Raw genomic sequence first — 16678 nt, 5'->3', positions numbered from 1 at the left:
TGTTGGATCACGTGGTAAGTCTCTTTTTTAGTTGCTTAAGGAACCTCCATACTGTTCTCCATAGCAGCTGTACCAATTTACATTCCTGCCAACAGTGTTAGGAGGGTTCCTTTTTCTCTACATCCTCTCCAGCATTTATTATCGATACAGCTATTTTATTTAATGAATTCCCCATGGTAGATATCAGATTCTTTCCAAATTTCCTTTGACGGATGATGCTTGCAGCCAACTCTTTCCTTCTATCTTTAATTATTTTTATAAGGTGAATTTCTGTAAGTTGTGTTATTTGTCAAAAAATCCTATCGATTTTTAAGGATTTATGTAAATATTGCCAAATTGCCCTCCAGAAAGTATATAATTTATTTTCCTTCTAGTGAATTGACTTAAATATTATTGATCTTTGTTTTAGCCCTCCTTTGATAGAGAAGTGTTATTTTGTTTTGAATTTCTCTAATTACTAGGAGATTTTCTATATTTTGTATTTCCAAGTTTATTTCTTACATGAATTATGTTTATGCAATTATATTTATGTGCCAGTAGCCTGTTTCTCAGGATATTTGCCTTTTTTCTTACTCATTGTCTCTGTGGAATCTGCGTTGAAATTCTCCTGATACCCCTTTTTACAGTCGGTCAAAATATAGACTTAATCATTTGAGGGATCATCCCTAAGCGAAAGGTGTTTTTTTTTCCCCTATTTTTTAAAAAATTAATTTTATTTTTTGCCCTTAACAGAGGCACTGGGGATTGAGCCCAGGGCCTCGTGCATGCCAAGCACGTGCTCTACCACTGAGCCGTACTACCCACCCCCATTTTTACCCTATTTTTTAAACAAGTGTGATTGGAGCAGACAAAATAAAGTGTGGGTGGTTTTCTTTTGTTTGCTACCTAAGGGAACTATCCTATTTTTTCATGCTTCAGATTTGATTGTGTTCCTTGCACTGGCTTGACTGAGTCTGGGAGGTGGTTCTGCTTTGCATACTCCATGTTTTATCCGTCTCCTTCCTTCCCTCTTTCTAGACGTTTTGAGTGTAGAGGCTTCCTAAGACTCTGGAATGATTCAAGTGGCCTGACTTAATGCTCCGCAGTGACCAAATCCTGTCCCGGTGCCCAGTTCCCTGCGGCATCTTCTAGGAGAGGTTGAGAATGTTAGTTCTTGTTCACATCTGGAGACGGGGTGCTGGAGGAAGCAGGTGACGTTTCAAGGATGCAGGCTGTAAACAAAGCTGGACTTAAAACCATGTTCTTGGCTTTACCCTTTTGGTCAGGTGTCCTGACAGGAGGGCCACTGATCACGGAGGCCCTCACGGAGTTGTACTTATTTTTTTCTCTGCTAGGAGTTCAGGAGGGCTGGAAGGTAGGGGTTCTCGGAGTTGCCTGCTTTCGGAGTGTTCGCGGAGCGCAGACCTGGAGCAGTTCCTCGGCCGTCCTGACGGGGGCACTGCAGGGCCGCAGCTCCCGGCCGTGCGCTGCTCTGAGCCGGTCTGCTTAGGAAGAAGGCTGTGGACTCTGCGCAGGCAGATGTGGTCTCCCCGGTTCCCGCTCCTGGTTTCCTCGGTCATCTCTATTCGAACTCTCAACCTTCCTCAGGAAAGAATGATTTTCCACTCTAGTTTGGTGGTTAATAGGGAAGAGGAAACAGCTTTCTTGGTGGTAATCACGGACACTAGGCTGTGTGCATTTTTATTAGGAGAGTAGACCTCACGAGGAGAGAGGTGGCCCAGGCGGAGTGGGGTCTCACGGAGGGGACGGTCGGTGAGAGGCTGAGGCTGAGCCTGAGCGAGACCCCTTTCCCCCTGCAGGGCCCCACCCGCGCTGTGCTGGAGCCCCCCCGCGGCTCATGCCTTTGACAAGTGGGCATCGGTGTCCTCCGTGTGGGGCCTGATGCTGGTCCTCGTGGTGTTTGCTTCCCGGCGGGGCACACTGACCATGAGCCCGCCATCAGGGAAGCGTGGTCCTTCCAGAGGGTTGGCGCAAGGGCCGGGAAGCATGGAGCACAGGTGCGGGCATTGCGAGGGCGAAGGCCGGCCGCCTTGCTTGCCTGGGCTCTGGGTCCATCTCCTCTCCTGTTTCCTGCCCGCGTTCCTTCCCTCGGCATCCACGCTGAGGATCCTCCCGAGGCCCTGGCCCCACTTCCCGCGACCTCCGTCTCTGTTATAGCCACCACCCGCTAACAATTAGCCCTCCCACCGGAGCCTCCGTGCCCCAGGGAGCCTGTCGCCAGGGTCCCCGTCCCTCCGCACTGCCCGGTCTCAGCCTAACCTCAGCCCTCCACCCACCCTGTTCCCTGTTGCCACCACGTCCACCAGGCCCTCACTAACATCTCCCTCCTTTGGCTGTTGTCACTTTGTCACACTCTTGGCTCTCCTACCCCGACCCCGACTCCAGGGAGGGGCCAGCTCTGTTGCTGGAGAAAGTAATAGAATCATGGCGATGATTCTCCACAGAATCCTGTCCTCTCTCCTCAGCTGGGTCCACCCACTGGGAGGAAACTCAGAGGAAGGAGCACGCAGCAGGCAGCGAGGCTCTGAGCCGGAGCGGATTAGTGGTGTGTTACAGTTGGAGTGTTATAATGATTTAAGCGAGAGGTTATGGTCGATCGTAGAACATAAAGATTATGCATGAGAGAAAAGAGGTTTGAAAAATGCTGCATCATGTACCAACTGATGTGAGTGGGAAAGGGTTCTTATTACGAAGGAGGACCAAGGGGTGTGACTCAGCCCATGACCGTGCTAGAGGCAGCGGGACCGGGCTCACTGGGTGTCCGGGATGAGAAACCCATTCAAAAAACCGAACCGCGAGGATCCCAGCAGACAGTGCCTGGCCAGATGCCACAGAGGTGAAGAGCCCGGGAGGAAACACAGAGGGAGGCCATGCAAGTGAACGCACAGGACGCGGCCACAGTGGCCACTTTCAAGACTGAGATGATGGCCCCTATGTGTGCAGACGTGGGTGCCCGTAGCACTCGGCTCAGATGTCCCTGGCCGTGCAGCGTGTGCTGGTGTCTTCCCCACCCTATGAGCCTCTATTCCAGATTAAATGAGACAGACAGTCCTTTTCCCAACTTTCAAATCACATCCCTCTGTCTTTCAAGTCTATTACTTCCCTTACTGTTTACAGACGTACACAGAACACTGTTAATCTAAAAAATTTGCATGTTGATCCTGTAATTCTCCTGAATTACCCCAGGCCTGACTCTTGACTGCCAGCTAGATATAAGGCATTGTCTACGTTCGTTGTTCCTACTTGCCACTCATTTACCTTGGTGTCCTCCCCAAACAAGCTGCCCTCAGAAAGACCCTGGGGTCAGTGTGGACCACCCAGCTTCACAGCTGTTGGGTTTGTCCACGGTCTTCCTCGTCTCTAGGTACCTTTGGCTTTTCTGACTCTTCTAGCACCAGGGTCCCAGGTGTCCCTGGTGCCCCTAGTGCCCCCAGGAGTCGGTTCCTGACAGTCCTCTCCCGACCTGCCTCCTCTCCATCCCTTCCACCCCTCCAACGTCACCAGCTACCTCTGAGCAAGTCCCTGTCAAGCTTCCCAATTTCTTCTTGAATTGCCTTGTCTCTTGAGTTGACCCCTGGGGAGGACAAGACTGGTTTCTCAGTTGGCCATCACCTGGATCTGTGTCCCTGCACCAGCCCCTGTCTTCCTTTTTCTTGCTGCCTCTGGTCAACCATCCCGTATATTGTTTCTAAATAGCCCTAATGGTTGTACCTCACTTTAAAAACCTTCAAAGACCCGTTTTCCCCCTCTAAAAACAACCCCCTTATCCTGGCACTGTAGGTAAAGGCAGGGATGGGGAAAGCATCCATTGAGCTCTGGTAAGTTGCAAACTCTATGCAAATGCTGTTTCTCCAAGTCTCCTTGTGCTGGGCACGTGGAGAGGGGTCAGATGTAAGTCAGAGCTCCAGGAAACTCAAGCCATGAATGACTGACTTTCCACACCACACTGGCTGTTTTCAAGTGTTTCTCCCCCTCTTTTAACAGTGAACGATATTCCAAAGCAAAATCTGACATAGAACATTAAGAGTTAGAACTGATGAAAACAGGGCTACCATAATTGAAACATCTGGTCACCTGTCACAGCCTGCTCTGCCCTCCCTCCCCTTCCTCATCCCTGCTTCTTCTGGTCTCTGCCCTCCTCCTGCAGCTCTGCCTCCTTCCCCCAGCCCCCTCCCTCCCTGCCCTGCTGGACCACCAGGGTCTCTTTTTCTGTCAGAGCTTTACTTGAAAGTTTCTTTCTCCAGGAAGCCTTCCCTAGAGACCCAGACAGCCTCCCTGCTCTGATGGTCCCTCCTCTTCCCTGCTTTATTACTTTTTCCTTGGGGTTTATTACTCTCAGTTTATATGTATTTATTTTACTTATTAATTTTGTTTGGTGTCCTCTCTCCCAGGAGAAGTTAAACTCCACGCGAATCGGGGTTGTGCTGTCTCAGCACCAGGAAGAGCGCCTGCACACAGTAGGCGCTCAGTTCATACTTGTGAATATGTCTTTGTAGAATAAATATTTGAAAGAGCAACTGAGTGGGCCAGTGACGCTTTCCATCCGGCGTGCAGCCCGGTGGCCTGAACCTAGGGAGTGGCTATTTACTGCAGGGGTGTGTCACTGCAGCACTGTGCAAATACAGCCTCCTTCCACTTAACACCCACAGCTTACCTTTCAGAAAAAGCTGGAAATGGGAAGCGAGCATTGTATTCTGTTAGCTTCCTGATTGTCGCAATTTCCAGATCCATCATCTCTAATCTGGCACACGGTGGGAGGGTGCCTTCAGCCCCAGAGGCTGACGTTTTTGGAACCCATTCACCGGGCACCTAGTTTGGGTTGCCGTTCAGACCAGGCAGAAGACAGCTCTGCTGGATTTGAATTCTGATGAGGCTCCTGGCCACACGTTCTGCTGCTGGGGCTGGCTTGAGGGCTCGCGGTGCTGGAAAGGCAGGGACCGGTGGCTCCCTTTGCAATGAGGGTGTGAAAAGGGAAGAAAATATTCAGAGGAGCTGGAGTGGGTTAAAAGCAGCCAGCCCATCTGTCTGTCTGTCTGAGGCACCTTTGTGCAGAGTAGGGGCACCCGGCAGACCTAAATGCCCACTTGCCTCTCGGGGGTTCTCTGAGTGGCATTTGGATGCCCCTGCTGGCTTTCAGTTGACGGGCTGTCAAAGTGATTAGTGGGCTTGTCCACGGCCGGTGCGTTAGCTGTGTGTTCAGCGATGGCTAATGGTTTCCTCCAGCCCCTTAAATGCATGTTCATCATAGATGCAGGCATGCAGTCAGGGGGCCTCTCTTTCCCTCCCTAGAGGAGACGAGGGAGAACCTTCTAGTTTCCTTTCAAGTTCTCCAAAAGGGCATCTGGGGGGCCTTACAGAAACCCACCCAAATCCCAGGTGGTAGGGGGAGGGGGTGGGGGTGGCGGGGGTGTGTTCAGGATAAGAAAAAGAAAAGGTGTGTCTACTTTGAAACCAAATGTCCTACCTATCTCTGTAAGGCTGAGGATCTTAAACTGGCCTCCGGGGGAGCATCAAACCCGGGGAGACTCCGTGCCTCAGCATGTCTGGATGTGCTCTTTTCTGCAGAGTGGGCTTCCCTGTATTCTTCCTTAGTCAGGCTCCCCAGAAAGACAGAGGACATGTGAGATCTTCCTGTGGGGTACGATCCCGGGAGCAGGCATGAGGGACGGGGGCAGTGATGCAGAGGAGAGAGCACTCCTGTAAAGGAGGGTGTGTTCTGCCCCTGCCCCCCGGGCTGCTCCTGCACTGTTTAGGCTTCAGGTGGATGATGGGCAGGAGGCCTCCATCAAGGAAGCAGTGGGGCCGGAGTTCAGAATCCACAAAGAGCTGGAGCGTGAGGCAGGCGGGGTCTGGGGTTCTGAGGCTCTGCATTGCAGCAAAGAAGGGGTCTGATTCAGATTCTTCAACTGCCTGACTAACTTCAGGGCTGCTATGTACGGTTGTACAGTTTGTGCACCGCCCAAGCGCAGATGCCTCCTCATGAGCAGACTCTGCTCTCACTGCTCACGAGGTTCCTCCCTCCCCACCTGAGCCTGTTTCTTGGAGGCAGATGTTGTTGCCTTGGGTCTCCTGTGCCTGCTCACATGTGAGGATTTGGCCTTGGTTTCTTCCCTCCCCTTCCTGTGGGCTCCCTCAGCTCACACACCCTCCTTCCGCCAGGCTGTGCCAGTGTGCCCTGGCGTCAGGGTCCTGGGGCACTGGGCCATAGGCTTCCTCTGGCAAAGACATCTGGCCTATGGAATCTATGACAGCCTCTGTATTTTTATTTCTAACTTGCAAAACTGTAGATTTGTGCTTTCATTCAGCAAATATGTGTTAACTTTGACTCTGCAGCAGGAACCATTTCCCAGTTGTGAGTTTCTGGGGAAGAGACAATTTCCCGAGTTCCGTTTTCTCATCTGTGACAGGGAGATAATAATTTTTTAGCCTAGAGTGGTCCTGCACCTTAAATAAGATAATGGATTTTAAAGGACATCACCCAGCACCAGCTGGAGAAGGTGTTCAGCAGGTGTGAACGTTCTTCCCCTGCCAGTCTTCCCTCTCTTTCCCCGAGGGCAACATGGTGGAGCGGCCCCCAGCAGGGTGCTCACGGCCAGTCCTGCCTTCACCCCTGTTCCCATGTAACCAGCTCTCTGGGGATGGTGCCTCCGTCTCTGCCCTGCAGTGGAATGACGCTCCAAGGCTCTGTTTACTGCCCGTGGCTCCTGTGCCTCATTTTCCTTCTAGAACGCACCTCACAGAGTTGTTGGGAGAACTGAGTTAGGTCGCATAAGAAGAATACTTAGAAGAGTGTCCGGCACAGAACCAGTGTTCGTGCAAACAGTGGTGTCTCATAATCCTTGTTCTTCTATGACCAGTGAGAGAGGAGTGAGTTGAAATCCAACCTTGATTAAGAGCCAGCAGTTTTTGAAATAACTTGTGTTGGCCCTTGCTGGTGGGTGGCTGGAGAAAATCATCGGGGTTATGGGAGACAATAGAAAAGCAAATGCAAGGAGGGAAGGGGATAGCTCAGTGGCAGAGTGCGTGCTTAGCATGTATGAGGTCCTGGGTTCAATCCCCAGTCCCTCCATCAAATAAATAAACAAATAAACCTAATTACTTCCCCTTCCCCCCTCAAAAGAAATTAACACAAAATTGTAAACCAACTATAATTCAATTAAAAAAAAGAACACTCAGAGGGGAGGGTATAGCTCAAGCAGTAGAGTGCATGCTTAGCATGGACAAGGTCCTGGGTTCAATTCCCAGTACCTCCATTAAAAATAAATAAACCTAATTACCTCCCTCAGAAAAAAAAAAAAAGAACACTCATTAAAATTTTTGTTGTTGTTGTTGTAAGAGGACCCAGCAGGTCTGGTCCTGTGAGCAGATCAGCTTCCTTGACTGCAGTCACCATCAGGGTCCTGAATCAAGGTTCTGGATGTTTCTCTAAGTTCATATCCCGCTGCTGCTGGGTCTTTAGAATAAAACGGCTTTTCTGAACTTTGATCCTGTTTTGAATGTTTTGACTTTGTGCACATCACCTGACTTCTCTCTCTGTTCCATAGTTTTTCTGTGAAGAAAAGTGTGTTAATGATCACACATAGGTGTTTGTATAGTTGTTTCAGAGATTAAATGTGATGATGTAGGAAAGACTTTTAGTATATTTTAGTACAGTTCCTGGAAGAGAATAAATGCCATTATTACTATTTCAAAAAATTTGCCCTCGACTTTTTATTGTAAAAACTTTTTAAATTATAGAAAGATTGAGAATATAGCACAATGAATACCCATATACTCTGCACCTGGATTAAAAAAGTATAAGTATTTTGACATATTTGCTTTCTCTCTATATAAATATATCAATCTATAGCTATATATATACACAAATAAAATGTTTGCTAATAAAAAATAAACAAATGGGACCTAATTAAACTTACAAGCTTTTGCACATCAAAGGAAACCATAAGCAAAACAAAATGACAACCTACTGAATGGGAGAAAATGCTTGCAAAAGATGAGACTGACAAGATCTTGATCTCCAGAAAATATAAACAGCTCATACAACTTAATAAGAGAAAAACGAACAACCCAAACCAAAAATGGGCAGAAAGCCTATACAAGCAATTCTCCAGTGAAGCCATAGGAATGGCCAATAAGCATAAGAAAAATGTTCGCTATCACTAATTATCAGAGAAATGCAAATCAAAACTACAATGAGGTATCACCTCACACCAGTCAGAATGGCCATCATTCAAAAGTCCACAAACAATAAATGCTGGAGAGGGTGTGGAGAAAAGGGAACCCTGTTACACTGTTGGTGGGAATGTAGTTTGGTGCAGCCATTATGGAAAACAGCATGGAGATTCCTCAAAAGACTAAAAATAGATTTACCATATGATCCAGCAATCCCACTCCTGGGCATATATCCAGAGGGAACTTTAATTCAAAAAGACATATTCACCCCAATGTTCATAGTAGCACTATTTACAATAGCCAAGACGTGGAAACAACCTAAATGTCCATCGACAGACGACTGGATAAAGAAGATGTGGTATATTTATACAGCGGAATACTACTCATCCATAAAAAAGAATAAAACAATGCCATTTGTAGTAACATGAATGGCCCTGAGGAATGTCATTCTAAGTGAAGTAAGCCAGAAGGAGAAAGAAAAATATCATATGATATCACTCATATGTGGGATCTAAAAAAACAGACAAATGAACTTATATATAAAACAGAAACAGACTCACAGACATAGAAAACAAACTTATGGTTAACCGGGGGGAAGGGTGGGAGAAGGGATAAATTGGGAGTTTGAGATTTGCAGATACTGACTGGTATGTACAAAGTAGATAAACAAGTTTATACCATACAGCACAGGGAACTATATTCGATATCTTGTCGTAGCTTATGGTGAAAAAGAATATGAAAATGAATATATGTATATTCACATACGACTGAAGCAATGTGCTGTACACCAGAAATTGACACAACAGTGTAAACTGACTATACATTTTTGCTAATATAGTGTAAAAGGAAGTTGCTGACATCATGATGTTTCACTGCTAACAACTTTATCCTGCTCCAATAATGACATTCTCCTACATAAACACAATGCCCTTATCACATCTAAGAAAATTCAGAATAATTCCATACAGTCTTTTATTGTCCAGTCTATAGCTAAATTTTTCCATTTGTCCCAAGAAGAGTATTTGATGATGCCACATTATCAACCCAAGGATTACAAAGGAGTAAAGTGCAAAGAAGGAGGAAGGTATCTTTATCATAGAGACATCTGGCCCTGTTAACATAATAGCATATACCATACACTCCTTATACACCAGCACCTGAGAGATACAGCTGCCCAAATTCTCACCTGTAGCCTAATCAAGCCTTTAGACCTGCAGTGTTCAATATGGTAGCCACTAGCCAGTCATAGGTGCTGGTGAGTGCTTGAGATGTGCTGTAATATAAAATATGTTCCAAGTTTTGAAGACTGAGGTTGAAGAAGTAATATAAAATATTTCATTAATAACTAAAACATTAAGTATTGAAATGATAAGTTTTAGATACAGTGAGTTAAATAAAGTATGTTATTAACATTAACATCACTTGTTCTAGGTGAGGACACTACGGAGATAAAACAAGAATTCTTGAATCTGAATTGGATCCCCCAACATAGGTGACCCAACAGCGCCCCGCCCCCATCACCAAACAAAAAGTCATGAGACATTCTTAGAAATGGTCATTATTAAAGATCAGCCAGACCTAAACGTTGAAGGGCGTGCTCTGTATTTGGCGAGGACAATTCAGGTCCCTTAAAAGGGTTTTTTTTTTTTATTAGATGTGGTTCTTGTGGAGATTTCCTTTGGAGATTGAGGTGCTAATATTTTAAGATTGAGGTTGAAGAAACTCTAGGTGATCAGACAAGATCCATTCCATCCTTTCGGACATAGCGCCCCAAGGAAAAGGAAGTTTATGTTGAGAGATCACCTTGCATGAAGTTGGGGTTTGGTGGGGTTTCGTTTTGGACGCTGAAACTGCTCTCGAAAGTATCAGATGGAAGTTGGGGTTTATTACAGAAGCAGCAAAATAAAATACAGAATGAAATTTAAAACAATCCTTGACCTTCTTAGCCATTATTCTCTTTATGGTCCTCGCCCTTGGGTCGTAGACTTAAATTGATATCCTTAGTTCCAGGCAATGAAACGTATTTTGACACAGAAAGAGAAAAGACATTTTGGGTTCCTGATGTGGACACCATCCTGCTGGAATCAGAATATCGTCTGAGGTGACTGGAGGTTGTGGATTTCACAGCCATTTCATTTGCTACCTCTTTGGACCAATTCACTTTCTGGGAGCTTTGAAATTGTTTCTGCTCTATTTCGTTTTAGAAACAGCTAAACACCAACTGATTGAGATGAATTTTATGCTAGCTCTGGGCTTTTCTTCATCCAAATTACACATTTATCGAGAATAGCTATGTCTATAATTTTCACGGAAAATGAAAAGATCGCTTAAGCAAACTGATAGGCAGGGCGCTGTGTATTTTAGATTATATTTACAATGTATTTCTGATTGGGGTGTTCTCTGTCTTTTTTGTAAAGTTTTGTTATTTTGTTTCCATTGTAGCTGTTGGCAAGAGATGTGCCCCTTTTTTTCTCCCATGATAGATGAATCCCAAATCAGTGATGGTAAATCAGAAATACTAGAATGGTCTAATTTTTCAGTGCTAGGGAAATGGCATTTGAGGATTTCTGTGCCTTTTTGTCCGGAGAGTTTCTGTGATTCCTGGTGACCTCAGAGCATCTGTGTCCCATCTGGATGGCTATGGGGACAGGTTCTGCCCTCTTGTTGCGCCCTCTAGTTGGCAGGCGGTCATTCTGGTGTAAACGCGCATGTTTAAGCCGTGAGGCTGTTGGGCTAACTTCTGTTGCCTGGAGACCTGCGGTGATAGAAATGCCCGGGAGTCCTAGTGGGCTCCCTGTATGGGCAGGGCTCTCCCGCGGAGGGGGAGACGGCTAACCCAGGGCCCCTGTGTTCCGGTGACGGCATTCACGTACTAGTTGGGAAATAATCACCGTATCAGTGAGTCCAGCATCTGCGAAGTTCTCAGAACAAACTCACAATGTTATGATCCCCAAACTTGAAAGAGGCTTACAGGGGACAAGACTATTGACAATGACTCCGTGTCTGACCCGTTAACGAAGGCACCGAGCCCCGCCCAGTCCCAGAGTCCTGGAGCAGCTGATTCTCATCGGGGTTTTGCTTGGTGAGGATGATTGTGTAAAGGGGGCTGCAAGGTCCTGAAGACGCTCCCCTCGGGTCTTTCCACATCATCCCTCTGAGCTTCCAATGCTGACAATGCCGATCCCTGGCAGTGCTCACGCGTGGCTTTCTAACCCAGGCTCTGCACTCTCCTTCCTCTGATTACAGAGTGGTTCTGAGTGCTTCTCCCTCCTCTTCCCCCTGCTGTGAAGTCCGTGGGTCCACCAAAGCCATGCTCATTTACCCTGGTGTGTTAGCTGCAGCTCTGGACCTTGCTCTTAACTCAGAGTTGTGTTGAAATGAAAGACAATAAAGGAGATGTAACCCCCCAAAAAGGTCTCTGCCCTCATGGAGCTTACTTTCTCACTAGTAAGGGAGTCAGAGAAATGAACAATTCTTAAATTTTTAAAAATTTACTTTTAAAAAGTTTGAATTTTAATAAAATATTTTTTAATGGAAGTACTGGGGATTGAATCCAGGACCTCCTGCATGCTAAGCATACACTCTACCACTGAGCACTACCCTCCCAGCTCCTCCCCAAATTCTTAATCATTGATCCTCTATTTCCTAGATCTCATCTTGTCACTGTTTTTCTCCAGCAACATATAAAAAATTAGTCTCTTATTTTCTTGGTTGCAATTACATTATATCACAACTCCCCAGTTCTATCCTCCATATCTTTTTTTTTAAATTGAAGTGCCGTTACTTACAATGTGTCAATCTCTGGTGCACAGCACAGTGTCCCAGTCATGCATATACATACATATAATTGTTCTCATATTTTTTTCATTAATATACCTCATATCTTGATTCTACTTAAGAGTCTCAAATCTCCTCATCCTTACATGTATAGGCAACCTTTTGGGTGATTTTTACAGCTGTGGTCTTTTAGTATATCTTAGTATTAATTTTTTCCCAGAACAAAACCTTATTTCCAGGTTTTGGGGGGCATTTACTTCTGTGCCTAAATGACATTCATTCCTTCAAAAGAATGCATTCATTCTTCTAACAAATACTTCTTGAGCAGCAATTATGCACTGTACTGTTCCAGGTGCTGGAGGTACAGAAACGAAGCACATAGACAAGTCTGCCCTCACGTAGCTTATGCTCCAGTGGGGTAATGGGCAGTGGGCAGTGATGTACCATTCAGCTCTGATTGCAAAGTCATATGCAAATAATGCTATACAAGAAAGAAAATATCATGACCGAATTATTTTAATTCTACTTAAAGCTATAACTGAGGAATTTGCCTAAAACCTGCATCCTAACTCAAACATCATTATATACTTTCTTTATTGTATGTTATAGCAATAAAGATGTTTGAAAGGCTGATTCTAGTCCACAGTTTTCTTAGTGAATTTTTTCTGGTTTCCACAATTAGTTTCATAAAGACATCAGCCCATTTTTTTCCCATTAAGATTTTTTTTTAATATATACTTTATTGACCCATTAAGATATACATTCATTTTTTGCATAGCCCTTGGATCTTAGCCACCATTACATTCAGTCTGTGTAATGAAAACCATTTCATGAGCAAAAACTATTGCAGATGATTCGCAAATGAATTTAATAGTTTTCTTTTATGTTGAAATCCAGGAATACTTTTTGATGAGCCCAATTGTGAATGGTTCACTTCTTGGCAACAGGCATATTAGTTTTGCATTTTATTCCTGGCTTAAATAGATACATCAGAATATTTTGTCTTCAATTTTGGCTGTATTTTGGCTGAATACTACCTGCTAACTTCCAAGTAATATTTTCTTCGACATCTTCATATATTTTGATGTATTTTCTACTAATATGTCTTCCTCACCAGTTCCACCTCATTCCAACTTCCTTTTGCTCTCATTGCTTTCTTTCAATATTTAATAAAAACTTCATTTATAAGGCACTTTATTTCCATGATAAAGAAGAGAGGGAAATCTTTAAAACAAGTTTTTGTCACATGAGCAAAGCTATGCTTTAAAGGGAGCGGCCTTATTTGCTCCTATTTATAATCCAGTTGCGCACACTGGTTGTTGTTTATTACATTACTAAAATGCTTCTCTGTTTAGAATTAAACAGTAAGAATCACTGTTTTATTTTCAAAACAATTGAGACAACACAAAATAGCATTGGCATATAAATTTGTATTTCACATATTGTTCTTAAAATACTTTTCATAAGAGTTTCATAGAATTTTGCTTATTAACATTTAAAAATAATATTTATGAGATATATTAAAATAATATTAAAAATGATACTGGTCAAAGATAAGGCGACCATCCATCTGGGTAAGCCTTTCTTAATTCCTTAGTTTTTTTGTGGGGGGTAGTTAAATTTCTTTATTTTTACAGGAGGTACTGGGGATTGAACGCAGGATGCCATGCATGCTAAGCATGCTCTCTACCACTTGAGCTATTCCCTCCCTCCCGCTTAGTTCCTTTATTTTAACCCCCATCTCTCTCCGGGGTTCTGTTTTTAATCAGCAGCGTAGTCTACAGCTACAAGTTCATCCCAGAAATCCCAGCTAAGGCTCCCTGTATGACTCCTATTCAAGTATGCATGTGGGCTTCCCCGAAGGAAGTGCAGTCTGTACACACACACAGACGCACAGACACACACACTCAAACGCACCCTGGTTCAAATCAGTTCTTCAGAGAACTGTGAATTGGACCTGCATGGGTTTGGCCTCACATAGAACTTCTTAAACCTACACGTTCTTTTGCCTAATCCTGACTGCAATTAAACATGTGAATTGCAAGTGTATGAGGTATAAAACTTGTCATTAAATTTATTGTATAGATGTGGTCAGGACGTTATTCACAACATTGTGAAGGCCCACGGGTAAAATTTGCAGTATCAGAAAAACTGGGGCTATCCTATATTTGTTTTTATCTTAAGGGTATTGTAGCTTTTAAAATTAGCATTCTGTTTTTGCTTTGTCTGCTAGGAATCTTTAATATTTTTGACTCATTCCTGGCTTCCAATCAGGAGGATATGGAATATAATTCTCGGGGATAATCAGGCTGTAATTTCTTAATCATGTTCTTCCTTTACCTTGACCTTTCAACTACTTAGCCTAACGGTTAAGGCCTCAGATCTGACTTGAAGTCTAGGTTTACCACTTACTAGCTGTTATCACATTGTGCAATTGAAGTCTCTCTAAGCGGGGAGGGGATAGCTCAGTGGTAGAGTGTACACTTAACACGCACAAGGTCCTGGGTTCGGTCCCCACTACCTCCATTAAAATAAATAAATAAATAATAAAAACCTAATTACTCCCCCAAACAAAAAAACAAAAAGAGGAAAAATAAATTCTCTCTAAAGCTCAGTTTTTTAATACAAAAAAATGGAGAAAATAATACTGCCTACTGTAAAGGGTTCTTGCAGGTAAAATGCAATAGTTATTGCAGATAATAATGCAAACTTAAGCATATACCTGCCACATGGTAAATGTTTAAGAAATAATTTTTGAAAATTATGTATTCTTACATGCCTCTCAGAAACCTTATAAAAACAAGTCATTATATCAGCAAACGAATATGTTTGTGAGATTTTTTTTGCGGGGGGGGTACTTGCTTAGACTGGCAAAATATTTTTCTGCCCGAAAAGCTGTAGTATTGAGTAGAGGGAAGAGCATGGCCTTTGGAGTTGGATAGACTTGGTCTCAGCATTCAACGTGCAAGTTACGAGCTGTGTGAACTTGAACTGTGACTCTTTCTGGTTCCCTCGGAGCGCCCTCAGGGGAGAAAATGTTTGCAAAGCCTGTATCTGATAAGGGTTTAATATCCAGATTATATAATGAACATCTATAACTCAATACTAAAACAACAACCCAATTCAAATTGGTCAAAAGACTTGAACAGACATTTCTCTAGAGAAGAAATTTGAATGGCCAATATGCACATGAAAAGTGATGCTGAACATTGCTAGTCATTAGGGAAATACAAATCAGAACCACGATGAGACGCTATTTCCCACACACTAGGATGGATAGAACCAAAACAGAGGAAAATCGCAAGTGTTGATGAAGATGTGGAGAAATTGGAGCCCTTTTAAATCGCTGGGAAGATGGATGTAAAACGGTATAGCCACTGTGGGAAACAGCTTGGTGGTTCCTCAAAAAGCTAAATATAGATAACCAAATGAGCCCAAGAGAATTGAAAACAGGGGCTCAGAAAATATTTGTACTCCATTGTTCACAGCAACATTGTTCACAACAGCCAAAAGGCGGAAAGAACACAGTTATTCCAGGCAGGCTCCGAGCCAGATAGAACCAGCAGCTTGCCTTCACACAGGCCTGCAGCATCTTCTTTATGTATGTTTAATTTTCTTTGGAATGCTTTCCAGTTTTCAGTGTACACATTTCCCCCTTCCTTCGCTAAACGTATTCCCGAGTACTTTTTCCCCCATGATGGCATAACTGGAATTGTTTTCTTAAGTTCCTTTTGGGTTATTCATTACCAGTGTCTAGAAACGCAATTGATTTTTAACTGTTGATTTTTGTATCCTGCACCTTTTCAGAACTCATTTATTAACTCTAATAGGATTTTTAAAATTTCAAGATGTTTTATTTTTTTAAAAACAGGTCACGTCACTAAGCTTCTAGCCCATTCTGCCAATGCACAAGCTACTAACAGATTTTGTTTTTGTTTTGTTTTGTTTTGAGTGGAATTTTTGTTTTCTACCTATAGGATCATGTCATACGTAAACAAAGATAATTTTACTTTTTCCTTTCCATTTAGTGCTTTTAATTTATTTTTCTTGACTAACCCTTTTTGGCTAGAATTTCCAGTACTAAGTTGAATAGAAATAGTGAAAGTGGACATCTCTGTCTTGTTCTCATTTGAGTGGAAAAGCTTTATTTATTCACCATTGAGTATAATGTTAGTTGTAACTTTTTCATATATGGTCTTTATTATACTGAAAAAGTTTCTTCTACTCCTAGTTTATTGAATGTTTTTGTCATGAAATTGTATTGAATTTTTTCATATGTTTTTTTCTGCATCAGTTGAGATAATCATGAGAGTTTTTTTCTGCCTTTATTCTAATAATGTGGTGTATTCATTGATTTTTTGTATGCTGAACCATCCTTGCATTCCAAGAATAATTCCCGCTTGGCCACAACATATTTCCTTTGAAAATGCTGCTGAATTTGGTTTGCCAATATTTTGTTGAGGATTTTGCATCATATTCAAGAAGGTTATTGGTCTACAGTTCTCTTGTGATGTCTTTACCTGACTTTGTATCAGAATGATGCTGGCTTCATAGAATGAGTTAGAAGGTATTCCTTCCTCTATTTTCTGGAAGTATTTTAGAAAAATTGATATTAATTCTTCTTTAAATGTTTGATAGAATTCACTAGTGAAGCCAACTGATGCACTTTTTTTTTTAAAGCAATATTTGTGAATTGCAAATTAATGGCCAAAAAAAGAGAACTTATTTA

The sequence above is a fragment of the Camelus ferus genome, chromosome 11 (genome assembly GCF_009834535.1).
Source record: "Camelus ferus isolate YT-003-E chromosome 11, BCGSAC_Cfer_1.0, whole genome shotgun sequence".
Classification (NCBI taxonomy): Eukaryota; Metazoa; Chordata; class Mammalia; order Artiodactyla; family Camelidae; genus Camelus; species Camelus ferus.
This window is presented reverse-complemented; position numbering follows the sequence as displayed.